Consider the following 18,586-nt stretch of genomic DNA (forward strand, 5'->3'; position numbering starts at 1 on the left):
CAACCATACCATACAGCTCATAACTCTCATAACAGCAAAAAACAAGACGAGCACTGATCCTACAATAAAGTTAGCGTACGCTGTACTGTGAGCATTCCGCAGAAAGAAAAACTATTGCGATGGCCGGGAATCGAACCCGGGTCAACTGCTTGGAAGGCAGCTATGCTCACCACTATACCACCATCGCAGTGGAAAAACAAGGAATTCCACTGCAGAGTCAGCAGTTTGTGTCAGGAATTCCACAGGAGAGGAGAGAGGGAAAAGAGAAGGAGGAGGGGCAGCAAACATGTTGCAGCTGTGACAGATCACCATCACCACCAAACAAAAACTACAACTGTACTCTCATTGCTACTACTCTGGAGAGAGGTGCTTATATTTTTCAGTCCACCCCATCTTTTGGTACAATGGGGATCCATTCCTCTAGTACAGTTCCAGAGACTTGTACAGTTTCTACAATATCAATCTCTGTGCAACAAAGCTGTTCTGGCAGCACATGGGGCTCAAACTCTTACTAAGACGCCTCAGACATTGATTTTACCTGTACTCTGTCATCCATCTGTGACTTTGGCTGTTATTTACAGTTTCTTCAGCAGATCTCCACCCTCTACGTGATGTGTAGTTGTCAACATAAAGGCTGATGGAGATGCCGGGGATTGAACCCGGGGCCTCATACATGCAAAGCATGCGCTCTACCACTGAGCTACATCCCCTCTGCAAACACACAGGAGACATCAGACACACACAGAACAGCACAACTGACTGAATTATTAGCGATGCCTAACCAGGTGATTTAACCCCATTCACAGCTCGAGCCGTGTGACCCTAACGACTCACATGACGTCAAGGTGGGGCAACGACCGACCAACGAGTCACACCTGGGCTCATGTGAGCCAAACGACTCGCTTGACCGTGTCAAAATGGCCTGACGTGGTCACAACTACACTTAAGGATTGTGTGTCCTCCTGCACCCCTCAATATTAAAACACCTTAATCATATTAGTAGATGATTTTCACTTTTGATAAAGACAAAGCACAAAATCATGATGGTCTATAGTAACGCTAAGCTACATGATTACAAGATCTAGGTTACAAGGTGCACTGCAATTCACATTGCATTAAACACATGTTTGAACATGTACAACTACACTGAATAAAAAGCCTGTTGCATTGGCCGGGAATCGAACCCGGGCCTCCCGCGTGGCAGGCGAGAATTCTACCACTGAACCACCAATGCTCACATGACCACACTTTGTAACCACTGCGCTGACGGAGGCCTTCACAAGAGTATTTTCTTATTGTCAAAGTTTGGTGGGGGATCTTTATAAGATTATGTGATCTCCTTCGAGGACAATAATGTCCACTTTTTGGATAGAGAGGACAGATGGTTTGAGAGAGGTGTAGAAGAGGCCATCTATGTCCATCTGGAACATCCATCTTTAAACAGAGGTGGTGGCCTACAACGATCAGCCAACTGTAACAAGACCTTGAGATCCTTAACCAGGTGATTTAACCCCATTCACACCTCGAGCCATGTGAAGAAAGTCCTCCAAACAGCCTTCTGTTGCAATATTACTCATCCGCTCTGGTGTATGGCAGGATTTGAACTGCTGATAAAGACACTGAACTAACATACTGCAGCTGAATTGGCAGAGCCACAGTTCTGTGAATGGTTTATCACAACTGAGAATGGTTTATCACAACTGAGAATGTATAATAGACAGGTAAATGTATTTAATATTAGTTATGTTCAAAACACCATGTGGGATAAGGTCAATTTTAAACTGGTGTGTTTATAATGGATTAGCCACTTCTGTTTAGACTAAGTATAATAAGTAGAGGGAGGAGGAGTGGAGAAGAGGAGGAGCTTGAGAGAGGTGTAAAACAAAACAAACACAACAGAGGTGGTGGCCTACAACGATCAGCCAACTGTAACACGACTTCAGATCCTTAACCAGGTGATTTAACCCCATTCACACCTCGAGCCATGTGACCCTAACGACTCACAGGTGGAGCAACGACCGACCAACGAGTCACACCTGGGCCAAACAACTTGCTTGACCATGTCAAAATGGTCTGACGTTGTCGGCAGGATTCGAACCTGCGTGGGGAGACCCCAATGGATTTCTAGTCCATCGCCTTAACCACTCGGCCACGACAACTACATAATTGTTAGCGATTGTGTGTCCTCCTGCACCCCTCAATGGAGATGCCGGGGATTGAACCCTGGGCCTCATACATGCAAAGCATGCGCTCTACCACTGATAAAGATTTTTTTTAGATTATAATCCGTTACTGTGTTTTCTTTACTGAGTGAGCAATATTCTACTAGCTTCTATATAGAACAGAATAGAATATCAGTGACATCCCAGTGACATCTTTATGACCACATCAAAACGTCAAAGTTTTTATCTCTTCATATAAACATGGACATATTGGCCAGCTGCATCAGAAACCAAAAGTGTTCATAGAGAACAGCCATGCAGGAGTTGCAACTCACGCGTCATTTTACTGCTTTACTGTTCAACAAAACTCCCTGTCTGTATGGTTTGTCACATAAGAACTGTATCATTTCAACATACTTGCACCACAATCAGCAACACAGTAAGTCACCTCCTTCTTTTGATTCCTGCTATCTCCTCTGTACCAGCTGCACTGCGGGCCTCGTTGGCGCAGTAGGCAGCGCGTCAGTCTCATAATCTGAAGGTCGTGAGTTCGAGCCTCACACGGGGCAAATGTTTAGGTACGTGTTCATTATGTAGACTCCACAGGAGAGGAGAGAGGGAAAAGAGAAGGAGGAGGGGCAGCAAACATGTTGCAGCTGTGACAGATCACCATCACCACCAAACAAAAACTACAACTGTACTCTCATTGCTACTACTCTGGAGAGAGGTGCTTATATTTTTCAGTCCACCCCATCTTTTGGTACAATGGGGATCCATTCCTCTAGTACAGTTCCAGAGACTTGTACAGTTTCTACAATATCAATCTCTGTGCAACAAAGCTGTTCTGGCAGCACATGGGGCTCAAACTCTTACTAAGACGCCTCAGACATTGATTTTACCTGTACTCTGTCATCCATCTGTGACTTTGGCTGTTATTTACAGTTTCTTCAGCAGATCTCCACCCTCTACGTGATGTGTAGTTGTCAACATAAAGGCTGATGGAGATGCCGGGGATTGAACCCGGGGCCTCATACATGCAAAGCATGCGCTCTACCACTGAGCTACATCCCCTCTGCAAACACACAGGAGACATCAGACACACACAGAACAGCACAACTGACTGAATTATTAGCGATGCCTAACCAGGTGATTTAACCCCATTCACACCTCGAGCCGTGTGACCCTAACGACTCACATGACGTCAAGGTGGGGCAACGACCGACCAACGAGTCACACCTGGGCTCATGTGAGCCAAACGACTCGCTTGACCGTGTCAAAATGGCCTGACGTGGTCACAACTACACTTAAGGATTGTGTGTCCTCCTGCACCCCTCAATATTAAAACACCTTAATCATATTAGTAGATGATTTTCACTTTTGATAAAGACAAAGCACAAAATCATGATGGTCTATAGTAACGCTAAGCTACATGATTACAAGATCTAGGTTACAAGGTGCACTGCAATTCACATTGCATTAAACACATGTTTGAACATGTACAACTACACTGAATAAAAAGCCTGTTGCATTGGCCGGGAATCGAACCCGGGCCTCCCGCGTGGCAGGCGAGAATTCTACCACTGAACCACCAATGCTCACATGACCACACTTTGTAACCACTGCGCTGACGGAGGCCTTCACAAGAGTATTTTCTTATTGTCAAAGTTTGGTGGGGGATCTTTATAAGATTATGTGATCTCCTTCGAGGACAATAATGTCCACTTTTTGGATAGAGAGGACAGATGGTTTGAGAGAGGTGTAGAAGAGGCCATCTATGTCCATCTGGAACATCCATCTTTAAACAGAGGTGGTGGCCTACAACGATCAGCCAACTGTAACAAGACCTTGAGATCCTTAACCAGGTGATTTAACCCCATTCACACCTCGAGCCATGTGAAGAAAGTCCTCCAAACAGCCTTCTGTTGCAATATCACTCATCCGCTCTGGTGTATGGCAGGATTTGAACTGCTGATAAAGACACTGAACTAACATACTGCAGCTGAATTGGCAGAGCCACAGTTCTGTGAATGGTTTATCACAACTGAGAATGTATAATAGACAGGTAAATGTATTTAATATTAGTTATGTTCAAAACACCACGTGGGATAAGGTCAATTTTAAACTGGTGTGTTTATAATGGATTAGCCACTTCTGTTTAGACTAAGTATAATAAGTAGAGGGAGGAGGAGTGGAGAAGAGGAGGAGCTTGAGAGAGGTGTAAAACAAACACAACAGAGGTGGTGGCCTACAACGATCAGCCAACTGTAACACCACTTCAGATCCTTAACCAGGTGATTTAACCCCATTCACACCTCGAGCCATGTGACCCTAACGACTCACAGGTGGGGCAACGACCGACCAACGAGTCACACCTGGGCCAAACAACTTGCTTGACCATGTCAAAATGGTCTGACGTTGTCGGCAGGATTCGAACCTGCGCGGGGAGACCCCAATGGATTTCTAGTCCATCGCCTTAACCACTCGGCCACGACAACTACATAATTGTTAGCGATTGTGTGTCCTCCTGCACCCCTCAATGGAGATGCCGGGGATTGAACCCTGGGCCTCATACATGCAAAGCATGCGCTCTACCACTGATAAAGATTTTTTTTAGATTATAATCCGTTACTGTGTTTTCTTTACTGAGTGAGCAATATTCTACTAGCTTCTATATAGAACAGAATAGAATATCAGTGACATCCCAGTGACATCTTTATGACCACATCAAAACGTCAAAGTTTTTATCTCTTCATATAAACATGGACATATTGGCCAGCTGCATCAGAAACCAAAAGTGTTCATAGAGAACAGCCATGCAGGAGTTGCAACTCACGCGTCATTTTACTGCTTTACTGTTCAACAAAACTCCCTGTCTGTATGGTTTGTCACATAAGAACTGTATCATTTCAACATACTTGCACCACAATCAGCAACACAGTAAGTCACCTCCTTCTTTTGATTCCTGCTATCTCCTCTGTACCAGCTGCACTGCGGGCCTCGTTGGCGCAGTAGGCAGCGCGTCAGTCTCATAATCTGAAGGTCGTGAGTTCGAGCCTCACACGGGGCAAATGTTTAGGTACGTGTTCATTATGTAGACAGAACAATGAGAAACTGAGAACAGTGTGTTGGATGTTGTAGAGAAAGAGTTGTCCCAGTCCCAGTATGTTTTGTCAGAACTGCTTGTCTGTGCATGGATCTGTACATGCTCAAATCTGTTCATCTAATGCCAACAGAAAATGCAGATATAATGTGTACTGGTGCATCTCAAACACACGTGGAAAGTGAAAATTTCACCACTGAACTAAGTTTCCCAGTTACACTGAAAATGTGCATATGATTTTTATATTGTGGATGAGCCAAAGTCATTTCAGACTGTAATAACCATTCAATTTAACAACAGCCCTGTTCAGTATGAAACCTGAATATGATCCTGTTACTTGTCAACTTGTACCCATCAACCATACCATACAGCTCATAACTCTCATAACAGCAAAAAACAAGACGAGCACTGATCCTACAATAAAGTTAGCGTACGCTGTACTGTGAGCATTCCGCAGAAAGAAAAACTATTGCGATGGCCGGGAATCGAACCCGGGTCAACTGCTTGGAAGGCAGCTATGCTCACCACTATACCACCATCGCAGTGGAAAAACAAGGAATTCCACTGCAGAGTCAGCAGTTTGTGTCAGGAATTCCACAGGAGAGGAGAGAGGGAAAAGAGAAGGAGGAGGGGCAGCAAACATGTTGCAGCTGTGACAGATCACCATCACCACCAAACAAAAACTACAACTGTACTCTCATTGCTACTACTCTGGAGAGAGGTGCTTATATTTTTCAGTCCACCCCATCTTTTGGTACAATGGGGATCCATTCCTCTAGTACAGTTCCAGAGACTTGTACAGTTTCTACAATATCAATCTCTGTGCAACAAAGCTGTTCTGGCAGCACATGGGGCTCAAACTCTTACTAAGACGCCTCAGACATTGATTTTACCTGTACTCTGTCATCCATCTGTGACTTTGGCTGTTATTTACAGTTTCTTCAGCAGATCTCCACCCTCTACGTGATGTGTAGTTGTCAACATAAAGGCTGATGGAGATGCCGGGGATTGAACCCGGGGCCTCATACATGCAAAGCATGCGCTCTACCACTGAGCTACATCCCCTCTGCAAACACACAGGAGACATCAGACACACACAGAACAGCACAACTGACTGAATTATTAGCGATGCCTAACCAGGTGATTTAACCCCATTCACACCTCGAGCCGTGTGACCCTAACGACTCACATGACGTCAAGGTGGGGCAACGACCGACCAACGAGTCACACCTGGGCTCATGTGAGCCAAACGACTCGCTTGACCGTGTCAAAATGGCCTGACGTGGTCACAACTACACTTAAGGATTGTGTGTCCTCCTGCACCCCTCAATATTAAAACACCTTAATCATATTAGTAGATGATTTTCACTTTTGATAAAGACAAAGCACAAAATGATGATGGTCTATAGTAACGCTAAGCTACATGATTACAAGATCTAGGTTACAAGGTGCACTGCAATTCACATTGCATTAAACACATGTTTGAACATGTACAACTACACTGAATAAAAAGCCTGTTGCATTGGCCGGGAATCGAACCCGGGCCTCCCGCGTGGCAGGCGAGAATTCTACCACTGAACCACCAATGCTCACATGACCACACTTTGTAACCACTGCGCTGACGGAGGCCTTCACAAGAGTATTTTCTTATTGTCAAAGTTTGGTGGGGGATCTTTATAAGATTATGTGATCTCCTTCGAGGACAATAATGTCCACTTTTTGGATAGAGAGGACAGATGGTTTGAGAGAGGTGTAGAAGAGGCCATCTATGTCCATCTGGAACATCCATCTTTAAACAGAGGTGGTGGCCTACAACGATCAGCCAACTGTAACAAGACCTTGAGATCCTTAACCAGGTGATTTAACCCCATTCACACCTCGAGCCATGTGAAGAAAGTCCTCCAAACAGCCTTCTGTTGCAATATCACTCATCCGCTCTGGTGTATGGCAGGATTTGAACTGCTGATAAAGACACTGAACTAACATACTGCAGCTGAATTGGCAGAGCCACAGTTCTGTGAATGGTTTATCACAACTGAGAATGTATAATAGACAGGTAAATGTATTTAATATTAGTTATGTTCAAAACACCATGTGGGATAAGGTCAATTTTAAACTGGTGTGTTTATAATGGATTAGCCACTTCTGTTTAGACTAAGTATAATAAGTAGAGGGAGGAGGAGTGGAGAAGAGGAGGAGCTTGAGAGAGGTGTAAAACAAACACAACAGAGGTGGTGGCCTACAACGATCAGCCAACTGTAACACCACTTCAGATCCTTAACCAGGTGATTTAACCCCATTCACACCTCGAGCCATGTGACCCTAACGACTCACAGGTGGGGCAACGACCGACCAACGAGTCACACCTGGGCCAAACAACTTGCTTGACCATGTCAAAATGGTCTGACGTTGTCGGCAGGATTCGAACCTGCGCGGGGAGACCCCAATGGATTTCTAGTCCATCGCCTTAACCACTCGGCCACGACAACTACATAATTGTTAGCGATTGTGTGTCCTCCTGCACCCCTCAATGGAGATGCCGGGGATTGAACCCTGGGCCTCATACATGCAAAGCATGCGCTCTACCACTGATAAAGATTTTTTTTAGATTATAATCCGTTACTGTGTTTTCTTTACTGAGTGAGCAATATTCTACTAGCTTCTATATAGAACAGAATAGAATATCAGTGACATCCCAGTGACATCTTTATGACCACATCAAAACGTCAAAGTTTTTATCTCTTCATATAAACATGGACATATTGGCCAGCTGCATCAGAAACCAAAAGTGTTCATAGAGAACAGCCATGCAGGAGTTGCAACTCACGCGTCATTTTACTGCTTTACTGTTCAACAAAACTCCCTGTCTGTATGGTTTGTCACATAAGAACTGTATCATTTCAACATACTTGCACCACAATCAGCAACACAGTAAGTCACCTCCTTCTTTTGATTCCTGCTATCTCCTCTGTACCAGCTGCACTGCGGGCCTCGTTGGCGCAGTAGGCAGCGCGTCAGTCTCATAATCTGAAGGTCGTGAGTTCGAGCCTCACACGGGGCAAATGTTTAGGTACGTGTTCATTATGTAGACAGAACAATGAGAAACTGAGAACAGTGTGTTGGATGTTGTAGAGAAAGAGTTGTCCCAGTCCAGTATGTTTTGTCAGAACTGCTTGTCTGTGCATGGATCTGTACATGCTCAAATCTGGTCATCTAATGCCAACAGAAAATGCAGATATAATGTGTACTGGTGCATCTCAAACACACGTGGAAAGTGAAAATTTCACCACTGAACTAAGTTTCCCAGTTACACTGAAAATGTGCATATGATTTTTATATTGTGGATGAGCCAAAGTCATTTCAGACTGTAATAACCATTCAATTTAACAACAGCCCTGTTCAGTATGAAACCTGAATATGATCCTGTTACTTGTCAACTTGTACCCATCAACCATACCATACAGCTCATAACTCTCATAACAGCAAAAAACAAGACGAGCACTGATCCTACAATAAAGTTAGCGTACGCTGTACTGTGAGCATTCCGCAGAAAGAAAAACTATTGCGATGGCCGGGAATCGAACCCGGGTCAACTGCTTGGAAGGCAGCTATGCTCACCACTATACCACCATCGCAGTGGAAAAACAAGGAATTCCACTGCAGAGTCAGCAGTTTGTGTCAGGAATTCCACAGGAGAGGAGAGAGGGAAAAGAGAAGGAGGAGGGGCAGCAAACATGTTGCAGCTGTGACAGATCACCATCACCACCAAACAAAAACTACAACTGTACTCTCATTGCTACTACTCTGGAGAGAGGTGCTTATATTTTTCAGTCCACCCCATCTTTTGGTACAATGGGGATCCATTCCTCTAGTACAGTTCCAGAGACTTGTACAGTTTCTACAATATCAATCTCTGTGCAACAAAGCTGTTCTGGCAGCACATGGGGCTCAAACTCTTACTAAGACGCCTCAGACATTGATTTTACCTGTACTCTGTCATCCATCTGTGACTTTGGCTGTTATTTACAGTTTCTTCAGCAGATCTCCACCCTCTACGTGATGTGTAGTTGTCAACATAAAGGCTGATGGAGATGCCGGGGATTGAACCCGGGGCCTCATACATGCAAAGCATGCGCTCTACCACTGAGCTACATCCCCTCTGCAAACACACAGGAGACATCAGACACACACAGAACAGCACAACTGACTGAATTATTAGCGATGCCTAACCAGGTGATTTAACCCCATTCACACCTCGAGCCGTGTGACCCTAACGACTCACATGACGTCAAGGTGGGGCAACGACCGACCAACGAGTCACACCTGGGCTCATGTGAGCCAAACGACTCGCTTGACCGTGTCAAAATGGCCTGACGTGGTCACAACTACACTTAAGGATTGTGTGTCCTCCTGCACCCCTCAATATTAAAACACCTTAATCATATTAGTAGATGATTTTCACTTTTGATAAAGACAAAGCACAAAATCATGATGGTCTATAGTAACGCTAAGCTACATGATTACAAGATCTAGGTTACAAGGTGCACTGCAATTCACATTGCATTAAACACGTTTGAACATGTACAACTACACTGAATAAAAAGCCTGTTGCATTGGCCGGGAATCGAACCCGGGCCTCCCGCGTGGCAGGCGAGAATTCTACCACTGAACCACCAATGCTCACATGACCACACTTTGTAACCACTGCGCTGACGGAGGCCTTCACAAGAGTATTTTCTTATTGTCAAAGTTTGGTGGGGGATCTTTATAAGATTATGTGATCTCCTTCGAGGACAATAATGTCCACTTTTTGGATAGAGAGGACAGATGGTTTGAGAGAGGTGTAGAAGAGGCCATCTATGTCCATCTGGAACATCCATCTTTAAACAGAGGTGGTGGCCTACAACGATCAGCCAACTGTAACAAGACCTTGAGATCCTTAACCAGGTGATTTAACCCCATTCACACCTCGAGCCATGTGAAGAAAGTCCTCCAAACAGCATTCTGTTGCAATATCACTCATCCGCTCTGGTGTATGGCAGGATTTGAACTGCTGATAAAGACACTGAACTAACATACTGCAGCTGAATTGGCAGAGCCACAGTTCTGTGAATGGGTTTATCACAACTGAGAATGTATAATAGACAGGTAAATGTATTTAATATTAGTTATGTTCAAAACACCATGTGGGATAAGGTCAATTTTAAACTGGTGTGTTTATAATGGATTAGCCACTTCTGTTTAGACTAAGTATAATAAGTAGAGGGAGGAGGAGTGGAGAAGAGGAGGAGCTTGAGAGAGGTGTAAAACAAACACAACAGAGGTGGTGGCCTACAACGATCAGCCAACTGTAACACGACTTCAGATCCTTAACCAGGTGATTTAACCCCATTCACACCTCGAGCCATGTGACCCTAACGACTCACAGGTGGAGCAACGACCGACCAACGAGTCACACCTGGGCCAAACAACTTGCTTGACCATGTCAAAATGGTCTGACGTTGTCGGCAGGATTCGAACCTGCGCGGGAGACCCCAATGGATTTCTAGTCCATCGCCTTAACCACTCGGCCACGACAACTACATAATTGTTAGCGATTGTGTGTCCTCCTGCACCCCTCAATGGAGATGCCGGGGATTGAACCCTGGGCCTCATACATGCAAAGCATGCGCTCTACCACTGATAAAGATTTTTTTTTAGATTATAATCCGTTACTGTGTTTCTTTACTGAGTGAGCAATATTCTACTAGCTTCTATATAGAACAGAATAGAATATCAGTGACATCCAGTGACATCTTTATGACCACATCAAAACGTCAAAGTTTTTATCTCTTCATATAAACATGGACATATTGGCCAGCTGCATCGAAACCAAAAGTGTTCATAGAGAACAGCATGCAGGAGTTGCAACTCACGCGTCATTTTACTGCTTTACTGTTCAACAAAACTCCCTGTCTGTATGGTTTGTCACATAAGAACTGTATCATTTCAACATACTTGCACCACAATCAGCAACACAGTAAGTCACCTCCTTCTTTTGATTCCTGCTATCTCCTCTGTACCAGCTGCACTGCGGGCCTCGTTGGCGCAGTAGGCAGCGCGTCAGTCTCATAATCTGAAGGTCGTGAGTTCGAGCCTCACACGGGGCAAATGTTTAGGTACGTGTTCATTATGTAGACAGAACAATGAGAAACTGAGAACAGTGTGTTGGATGTTGTAGAGAAGACACCGGGGAAATCAGTGCAGTCGCAGTTTGGACACAGAGTTGTCCCAGTCCAGTATGTTTTGTCAGAACTGCTTGTCTGTGCATGGATCTGTACATGCTCAAATTGTTCATCTAATGCCAACAGAAATGCAGATATAATGTGTACTGGTGCATCTCAAACACACGTGGAAAGTGAAAATTTCACCACTGAACTAAGTTTCCAGTTACACTGAAAATGTGCATATGATTTTTATATTGTGGATGAGCCAAAGTCATTTCAGACTGTAATAACCATTCAATTTAACAACAGCCCTGTTCAGTATGAAACCTGAATATGATCCTGTTACTTGTCAACTTGTACCCATCAACCATACCATACAGCTCATAACTCTCATAACAGCAAAAAACAAGACGAGCACTGATCCTACAATAAAGTTAGCGTACGCTGTACTGTGAGCATTCCGCAGAAAGAAAAACTATTGCGATGGCCGGGAATCGAACCCGGGTCAACTGCTTGGAAGGCAGCTATGCTCACCACTATACCACCATCGCAGTGGAAAACAAGGAATTCCACTGCAGAGTCAGCAGTTTGTGTCAGGAATTCCAGGAGAGGAGAGAGGGAAAAGAGAAGGAGGAGGGGCAGCAAACATGTTGCAGCTGTGACAGATCACCATCACCACCAAACAAAAACTACAACTGTACTCTCATTGCTACTACTCTGGAGAGAGGTGCTTATATTTTTCAGTCCACCCCATCTTTTGGTACAATGGGGATCCATTCCTCTAGTACAGTTCCAGAGACTTGTACAGTTTCTACAATATCAATCTCTGTGCAACAAAGCTGTTCTGGCAGCACATGGGGCTCAAACTCTTACTAAGACGCCTCAGACATTGATTTTACCTGTACTCTGTCATCCATCTGTGACTTTGGCTGTTATTTACAGTTTCTTCAGCAGATCTCCACCCTCTACGTGATGTGTAGTTGTCAACATAAAGGCTGATGGAGATGCCGGGGATTGAACCCGGGCCTCATACATGCAAAGCATGCGCTCTACCACTGAGCTACATCCCCTCTGCAAACACACAGGAGACATCAGACACACACAGAACAGCACAACTGACTGAATTATTAGCGATGCCTAACCAGGTGATTTAACCCCATTCACACCTCGAGCCGTGTGACCCTAACGACTCACATGACGTCAAGGTGGGGCAACGACCGACCAACGAGTCACACCTGGGCTCATGTGAGCCAAACGACTCGCTTGACCGTGTCAAAATGGCCTGACGTGGTCACAACTACACTTAAGGATTGTGTGTCCTCCTGCACCCCTCAATATTAAAACACCTTAATCATATTAGTAGATGATTTTCACTTTTGATAAAGACAAAGCACAAAATCATGATGGTCTATAGTAACGCTAAGCTACATGATTACAAGATCTAGGTTACAAGGTGCACTGCAATTCACATTGCATTAAACACATGTTTGAACATGTACAACTACACTGAATAAAAAGCCTGTTGCATTGGCCGGGAATCGAACCCGGGCCTCCCGCGTGGCAGGCGAGAATTCTACCACTGAACCACCAATGCTCACATGACCACACTTTGTAACCACTGCGCTGACGGAGGCCTTCACAAGAGTATTTTCTTATTGTCAAAGTTTGGTGGGGGATCTTTATAAGATTATGTGATCTCCTTCGACAATAATGTCCACTTTTTGGATAGAGAGGACAGATGGTTTGAGAGAGGTGTAGAAGAGGCCATCTATGTCCATCTGGAACATCCATCTTTAAACAGAGGTGGTGGCCTACAACGATCAGCCAACTGTAACAAGACCTTGAGATCCTTAACCAGGTGATTTAACCCCATTCACACCTCGAGCCATGTGAAGAAAGTCCTCCAAACAGCCTTCTGTTGCAATATCACATCCGCTCTGGTGTATGGCAGGATTTGAACTGCTGATAAAGACACTGAACTAACATACTGCAGCTGAATTGGCAGAGCCACAGTTCTGTGAATGGTTTATCACAACTGAGAATGTATAATAGACAGGTAAATGTATTTAATATTAGTTATGTTCAAAACACCATGTGGGATAAGGTCAATTTTAAACTGGTGTGTTTATAATGGATTAGCCACTTCTGTTTAGACTAAGTATAATAAGTAGAGGGGAGGAGTGGAGAAGAGGAGGAGCTTGAGAGAGGTGTAAAACAAACACAACAGAGGTGGTGGCCTACAACGATCAGCCAACTGTAACACGACTTCAGATCCTTAACCAGGTGATTTAACCCATTCACACCTCGAGCCATGTGACCCTAACGACTCACAGGTGGAGCAACGACCGACCAACGAGTCACACCTGGGCCAAACAACTTGCTTGACCATGTCAAAATGGTCTGACGTTGTCGGCAGGATTCGAACCTGCGCGGGAGACCCCAATGGATTTCTAGTCCATCGCCTTAACCACTCGGCCACGACAACTACATAATTGTTAGCGATTGTGTGTCCTCCTGCACCCCTCAATGGAGATGCCGGGGATTGAACCCTGGGCCTCATACATGCAAAGCATGCGCTCTACCACTGATAAAGATTTTTTTTAGATTATAATCCGTTACTGTGTTTTCTTTACTGAGTGAGCAATATTCTACTAGCTTCTATATAGAACAGAATAGAATATCAGTGACATCCCAGTGACATCTTTATGACCACATCAAAACGTCAAAGTTTTTATCTCTTCATATAAACATGGACATATTGGCCAGCTGCATCAGAAACCAAAAGTGTTCATAGAGAACAGCCATGCAGGAGTTGCAACTCACGCGTCATTTTACTGCTTTACTGTTCAACAAAACTGTCTGTATGGTTTGTCACATAAGAACTGTATCATTTCAACATACTTGCACCACATCAGCAACACAGTAAGTCACCTCCTTCTTTTGATTCCTGCTATCTCCTCTGTACCAGCTGCACTGTGGGCCTCGTTGGCGCAGTAGGCAGCGCGTCAGTCTCATAATCTGAAGGTCGTGAGTTCGAGCCTCACACGGGGCAAATGTTTAGGTACGTGTTCATTATGTAGACAGAACAATGAGAAACTGAGAACAGTGTGTTGGATGTTGTAGAGAAGACACCGGGGAAATCAGTGCAGTCGCAGTTTGGGACACAGAGTTGTCCCAGTCCCAGTATGTTTTGTCAGAACTGCTTGTCTGTGCATGGATCTGTACATGCTCAAATCTGTTCATCTAATGCCAACAGAAATGCAGATATAATGTGTACTGGTGCATCTCAAACACACGTGGAAAGTGAAAATTTCACCACTGAACTAAGTTTCCCAGTTACACTGAAAATGTGCATATGATTTTTATATTGTGGATGAGCCAAAGTCATTTCAGACTGTAATAACCATTCAATTTAACAACAGCCCTGTTCAGTATGAAACCTGAATATGATCCTGTTACTTGTCAACTTGTACCCATCAACCATACCATACAGCTCATAACTCTCATAACAGCAAAAACAAGACGAGCACTGATCCTACAATAAAGTTAGCGTACGCTGTACTGTGAGCATTCCGCAGAAAGAAAAACTATTGCGATGGCCGGGAATCGAACCCGGGTCAACTGCTTGGAAGGCAGCTATGCTCACCACTATACCACCATCGCAGTGGAAAAACAAGGAATTCCACTGCAGAGTCAGCAGTTTGTGTCAGGAATTCCACAGGAGAGGAGAGAGGGAAAAGAGAAGGAGGAGGGGCAGCAAACATGTTGCAGCTGTGACAGATCACCATCACCACCAAACAAAAACTACAACTGTACTCTCATTGCTACTACTCTGGAGAGAGGTGCTTATATTTTTCAGTCCACCCCATCTTTTGGTACAATGGGGATCCATTCCTCTAGTACAGTTCCAGAGACTTGTACAGTTTCTACAATATCAATCTCTGTGCAACAAAGCTGTTCTGGCAGCACATGGGGCTCAAACTCTTACTAAGACGCCTCAGACATTGATTTTACCTGTACTCTGTCATCCATCTGTGACTTTGGCTGTTATTTACAGTTTCTTCAGCAGATCTCCACCCTCTACGTGATGTGTAGTTGTCAACATAAAGGCTGATGGAGATGCCGGGGATTGAACCCGGGGCCTCATACATGCAAAGCATGCGCTCTACCACTGAGCTACATCCCCTCTGCAAACACACAGGAGACATCAGACACACACAGAACAGCACAACTGACTGAATTATTAGCGATGCCTAACCAGGTGATTTAACCCCATTCACACCTCGAGCCGTGTGACCCTAACGACTCACATGACGTCAAGGTGGGGCAACGACCGACCAACGAGTCACACCTGGGCTCATGTGAGCCAACGACTCGCTTGACCGTGTCAAAATGGCCTGACGTGGTCACAACTACACTTAAGGATTGTGTGTCCTCCTGCACCCCTCAATATTAAAACACCTTAATCATATTAGTAGATGATTTTCACTTTTGATAAAGACAAAGCACAAAATCATGATGGTCTATAGTAACGCTAAGCTACATGATTACAAGATCTAGGTTACAAGGTGCACTGCAATTCACATTGCATTAAACACATGTTTGAACATGTACAACTACACTGAATAAAAAGCCTGTTGCATTGGCCGGGAATCGAACCCGGGCCTCCGCGTGGCAGGCGAGAATTCTACCACTGAACCACCAATGCTCACATGACCACACTTTGTAACCACTGCGCTGACGGAGGCCTTCACAAGAGTATTTTCTTATTGTCAAAGTTTGGTGGGGGATCTTTATAAGAATGTGATCTCCTTCGAGGACAATAATGTCCACTTTTTGGATAGAGAGGACAGATGGTTTGAGAGAGGTGTAGAAGAGGCCATCTATGTCCATCTGGAACATCCATCTTTAAACAGAGGTGGTGGCCTACAACGATCAGCCAACTGTAACAAGACCTTGAGATCCTTAACCAGGTGATTTAACCCCATTCACACCTCGAGCCATGTGAAGAAAGTCCTCCAAACAGCCTTCTGTTGCAATATTACTCATCCGCTCTGGTGTATGGCAGGATTTGAACTGCTGATAAAGACACTGAACTAACATACTGCAGCTGAATTGGCAGAGCCACAGTTCTGTGAATGGTTTATCACAACTGAGAATGTAATAGACAGGTAAATGTATTTAATATTAGTTATGTTCAAAACACCATGTGGGATAAGGTCAATTTTAAACTGGTGTGTTTATAATGGATTAGCCACTTCTGTTTAGACTAAGTATAATAAGTAGAGGGAGGAGGAGTGGAGAAGAGGAGGAGCTTGAGAGAGGTGTAAAACAAACACAACAGAGGTGGTGGCCTACAACGATCAGCCAACTGTAACACGACTTCAGATCCTTAACCAGGTGATTTAACCCCATTCACACCTCGAGCCATGTGACCCTAACGACTCACAGGTGGGCAACGACCGACCAACGAGTCACACCTGGGCCAAACAACTTGCTTGACCATGTCAAAATGGTCTGACGTTGTCGGCAGGATTCGAACCTGCGCGGGGAGACCCCAATGGATTTCTAGTCCATCGCCTTAACCACTCGGCCACGACAACTACATAATTGTTAGCGATTGTGTGTCCTCCTGCACCCCTCAATGGATGCCGGGATTGAACCCTGGGCCTCATACATGCAAAGCATGCGCTCTACCACTGATAAAGATTTTTTTAGATTAATCCGTTACTGTGTTTCTTTACTGAGTGAGCAATATTCTACTAGCTTCATATAGAACAAATAGAATATCAGTGACATCCCAGTGACATCTTTATGACCACATCAAAACGTCAAAGTTTATCTCTTCATATAAACATGGACATATTGGCCAGCTGCATCAGAAACCAAAAGTGTTCATAGAGAACAGCCATGCAGGAGTTGCAACTCACGCGTCATTTTACTGCTTTACTGTTCAACAAAACTCCCTGTCTGTATGGTTTGTCACATAAGAACTGTATCATTTCAACATACTTGCACCACAATCAGCAACACAGTAAGTCACCTCCTTCTTTTTGATTCCTGCTATCTCCTCTGTACCAGCTGCACTGTGGGCCTCGTTGGCGCAGTAGGCAGCGCGTCAGTCTCATAATCTGAAGGTCGTGAGTTCGAGCCTCACACGGGGCAAATGTTTAGGTACGTGTTCATTATGTAGACAGAACAATGAGAAACTGAGAACAGTGTGTTGGATGTTGTAGAGAAGACCCGGGGAAATCAGTGCAGTCGCAGTTTGGGACACAGAGTTGTCCAGTCCCAGTATGTTTTGTCAGAACTGCTTGTCTGTGCATGGATCTGTACATGCTCAAATCTGTTCATCTAATGCCAACAGAAAATGCAGATATAATGTGTACTGGTGCATCTCAAACACACGTGGAAAGTGAAAATTTCACCACTGAACTAAGTTTCCAGTTACACTGAAAATGTGCATATGATTTTATATTGTGGATGAGCCAAAGTCATTTCAGACTGTAATAACCATTCAATTTAACAACAGCCCTGTTCAGTATGAAACCTGAATATGATCCTGTTACTTGTCAACTTGTACCCATCAACCATACCATACAGCTCATAACTCTCTCATAACAGCAAAAAACAGACGAGCACTGATCCTACAATAAAGTTAGCGTACGCTGTACTGTGAGCATTCCGCAGAAAGAAAAACTATTGCGATGGCCGGGAATCGAACCCGGGTCAACTGCTTGGAAGGCAGCTATGCTCACCACTATACCACCATCGCAGTGGAAAAACAAGGAATTCCACTGCAGAGTCAGCAGTTTGTGTCAGGAATTCCACAGGAGAGGAGAGAGGAAAAGAGAAGGAGGAGGGGCAGCAAACATGTTGCAGCTGTGACAGATCACCATCACCACCAAACAAAAACTACAACTGTACTCTCATTGCTACTACTCTGGAGAGAGGTGCTTATATTTTAGTCCACCCCATCTTTTGGTACAATGGGGATCCATTCCTCTAGTACAGTTCCAGAGACTTGTACAGTTTCTACAATATCAATCTCTGTGCAACAAAGCTGTTCTGGCAGCACATGGCTCAAACTCTTACTAAGACGCCTCAGACATTGATTT

The 18,586-nt window shown here is 44.5% G+C and overlaps 25 non-coding genes across 25 annotated transcripts; 6 read left to right on the plus strand and 19 right to left on the minus strand.

Annotated features, from left to right (window-relative positions):
* Positions 1-115: 115 nt before the first annotated feature.
* trnag-ucc (transfer RNA glycine (anticodon UCC)) lies at positions 116-187 on the minus strand. The gene has a single exon. It is a non-coding gene; the product is annotated as a tRNA-Gly (tRNA).
* A 451-nt stretch (positions 188-638) lies between these two features.
* trnaa-ugc (transfer RNA alanine (anticodon UGC)) lies at positions 639-710 on the minus strand. The gene has a single exon. It is a non-coding gene; the product is annotated as a tRNA-Ala (tRNA).
* Positions 711-1,163: 453 nt separating this feature from the next.
* trnag-gcc (transfer RNA glycine (anticodon GCC)) lies at positions 1,164-1,234 on the minus strand. Its single transcript has one exon. It is a non-coding gene; the product is annotated as a tRNA-Gly (tRNA).
* Positions 1,235-2,658: 1,424 nt separating this feature from the next.
* On the plus strand, positions 2,659-2,731 carry trnam-cau (transfer RNA methionine (anticodon CAU)). Its single transcript has one exon. It is a non-coding gene; the product is annotated as a tRNA-Met (tRNA).
* Positions 2,732-3,161: 430 nt separating this feature from the next.
* trnaa-ugc (transfer RNA alanine (anticodon UGC)) lies at positions 3,162-3,233 on the minus strand. The gene has a single exon. It is a non-coding gene; the product is annotated as a tRNA-Ala (tRNA).
* Positions 3,234-3,686: 453 nt separating this feature from the next.
* Positions 3,687-3,757, minus strand: trnag-gcc (transfer RNA glycine (anticodon GCC)). Its single transcript has one exon. It is a non-coding gene; the product is annotated as a tRNA-Gly (tRNA).
* Positions 3,758-4,575: 818 nt separating this feature from the next.
* On the minus strand, positions 4,576-4,657 carry trnas-aga (transfer RNA serine (anticodon AGA)). The gene has a single exon. It is a non-coding gene; the product is annotated as a tRNA-Ser (tRNA).
* Positions 4,658-5,156: 499 nt separating this feature from the next.
* On the plus strand, positions 5,157-5,229 carry trnam-cau (transfer RNA methionine (anticodon CAU)). Its single transcript has one exon. It is a non-coding gene; the product is annotated as a tRNA-Met (tRNA).
* A 503-nt stretch (positions 5,230-5,732) lies between these two features.
* trnag-ucc (transfer RNA glycine (anticodon UCC)) lies at positions 5,733-5,804 on the minus strand. The gene has a single exon. It is a non-coding gene; the product is annotated as a tRNA-Gly (tRNA).
* A 451-nt stretch (positions 5,805-6,255) lies between these two features.
* trnaa-ugc (transfer RNA alanine (anticodon UGC)) lies at positions 6,256-6,327 on the minus strand. The gene has a single exon. It is a non-coding gene; the product is annotated as a tRNA-Ala (tRNA).
* A 453-nt stretch (positions 6,328-6,780) lies between these two features.
* On the minus strand, positions 6,781-6,851 carry trnag-gcc (transfer RNA glycine (anticodon GCC)). The gene has a single exon. It is a non-coding gene; the product is annotated as a tRNA-Gly (tRNA).
* Positions 6,852-7,669: 818 nt separating this feature from the next.
* Positions 7,670-7,751, minus strand: trnas-aga (transfer RNA serine (anticodon AGA)). The gene has a single exon. It is a non-coding gene; the product is annotated as a tRNA-Ser (tRNA).
* A 499-nt stretch (positions 7,752-8,250) lies between these two features.
* trnam-cau (transfer RNA methionine (anticodon CAU)) lies at positions 8,251-8,323 on the plus strand. The gene has a single exon. It is a non-coding gene; the product is annotated as a tRNA-Met (tRNA).
* Positions 8,324-8,825: 502 nt separating this feature from the next.
* Positions 8,826-8,897, minus strand: trnag-ucc (transfer RNA glycine (anticodon UCC)). The gene has a single exon. It is a non-coding gene; the product is annotated as a tRNA-Gly (tRNA).
* Positions 8,898-9,348: 451 nt separating this feature from the next.
* On the minus strand, positions 9,349-9,420 carry trnaa-ugc (transfer RNA alanine (anticodon UGC)). Its single transcript has one exon. It is a non-coding gene; the product is annotated as a tRNA-Ala (tRNA).
* A 451-nt stretch (positions 9,421-9,871) lies between these two features.
* Positions 9,872-9,942, minus strand: trnag-gcc (transfer RNA glycine (anticodon GCC)). Its single transcript has one exon. It is a non-coding gene; the product is annotated as a tRNA-Gly (tRNA).
* A 1,396-nt stretch (positions 9,943-11,338) lies between these two features.
* Positions 11,339-11,411, plus strand: trnam-cau (transfer RNA methionine (anticodon CAU)). The gene has a single exon. It is a non-coding gene; the product is annotated as a tRNA-Met (tRNA).
* Positions 11,412-11,947: 536 nt separating this feature from the next.
* Positions 11,948-12,019, minus strand: trnag-ucc (transfer RNA glycine (anticodon UCC)). The gene has a single exon. It is a non-coding gene; the product is annotated as a tRNA-Gly (tRNA).
* A 448-nt stretch (positions 12,020-12,467) lies between these two features.
* trnaa-ugc (transfer RNA alanine (anticodon UGC)) lies at positions 12,468-12,538 on the minus strand. The gene has a single exon. It is a non-coding gene; the product is annotated as a tRNA-Ala (tRNA).
* Positions 12,539-12,991: 453 nt separating this feature from the next.
* Positions 12,992-13,062, minus strand: trnag-gcc (transfer RNA glycine (anticodon GCC)). The gene has a single exon. It is a non-coding gene; the product is annotated as a tRNA-Gly (tRNA).
* A 1,385-nt stretch (positions 13,063-14,447) lies between these two features.
* trnam-cau (transfer RNA methionine (anticodon CAU)) lies at positions 14,448-14,520 on the plus strand. Its single transcript has one exon. It is a non-coding gene; the product is annotated as a tRNA-Met (tRNA).
* A 539-nt stretch (positions 14,521-15,059) lies between these two features.
* On the minus strand, positions 15,060-15,131 carry trnag-ucc (transfer RNA glycine (anticodon UCC)). Its single transcript has one exon. It is a non-coding gene; the product is annotated as a tRNA-Gly (tRNA).
* Positions 15,132-15,582: 451 nt separating this feature from the next.
* On the minus strand, positions 15,583-15,654 carry trnaa-ugc (transfer RNA alanine (anticodon UGC)). The gene has a single exon. It is a non-coding gene; the product is annotated as a tRNA-Ala (tRNA).
* Positions 15,655-16,989: 1,335 nt separating this feature from the next.
* On the minus strand, positions 16,990-17,071 carry trnas-aga (transfer RNA serine (anticodon AGA)). Its single transcript has one exon. It is a non-coding gene; the product is annotated as a tRNA-Ser (tRNA).
* A 489-nt stretch (positions 17,072-17,560) lies between these two features.
* Positions 17,561-17,633, plus strand: trnam-cau (transfer RNA methionine (anticodon CAU)). The gene has a single exon. It is a non-coding gene; the product is annotated as a tRNA-Met (tRNA).
* The last annotated feature ends 953 nt before the right edge of the window (positions 17,634-18,586 follow it).

The sequence above is a fragment of the Lates calcarifer genome, linkage group LG24 (genome assembly GCF_001640805.2).
Source record: "Lates calcarifer isolate ASB-BC8 linkage group LG24, TLL_Latcal_v3, whole genome shotgun sequence".
NCBI classification, from domain to species: Eukaryota; Metazoa; Chordata; class Actinopteri; family Centropomidae; genus Lates; species Lates calcarifer.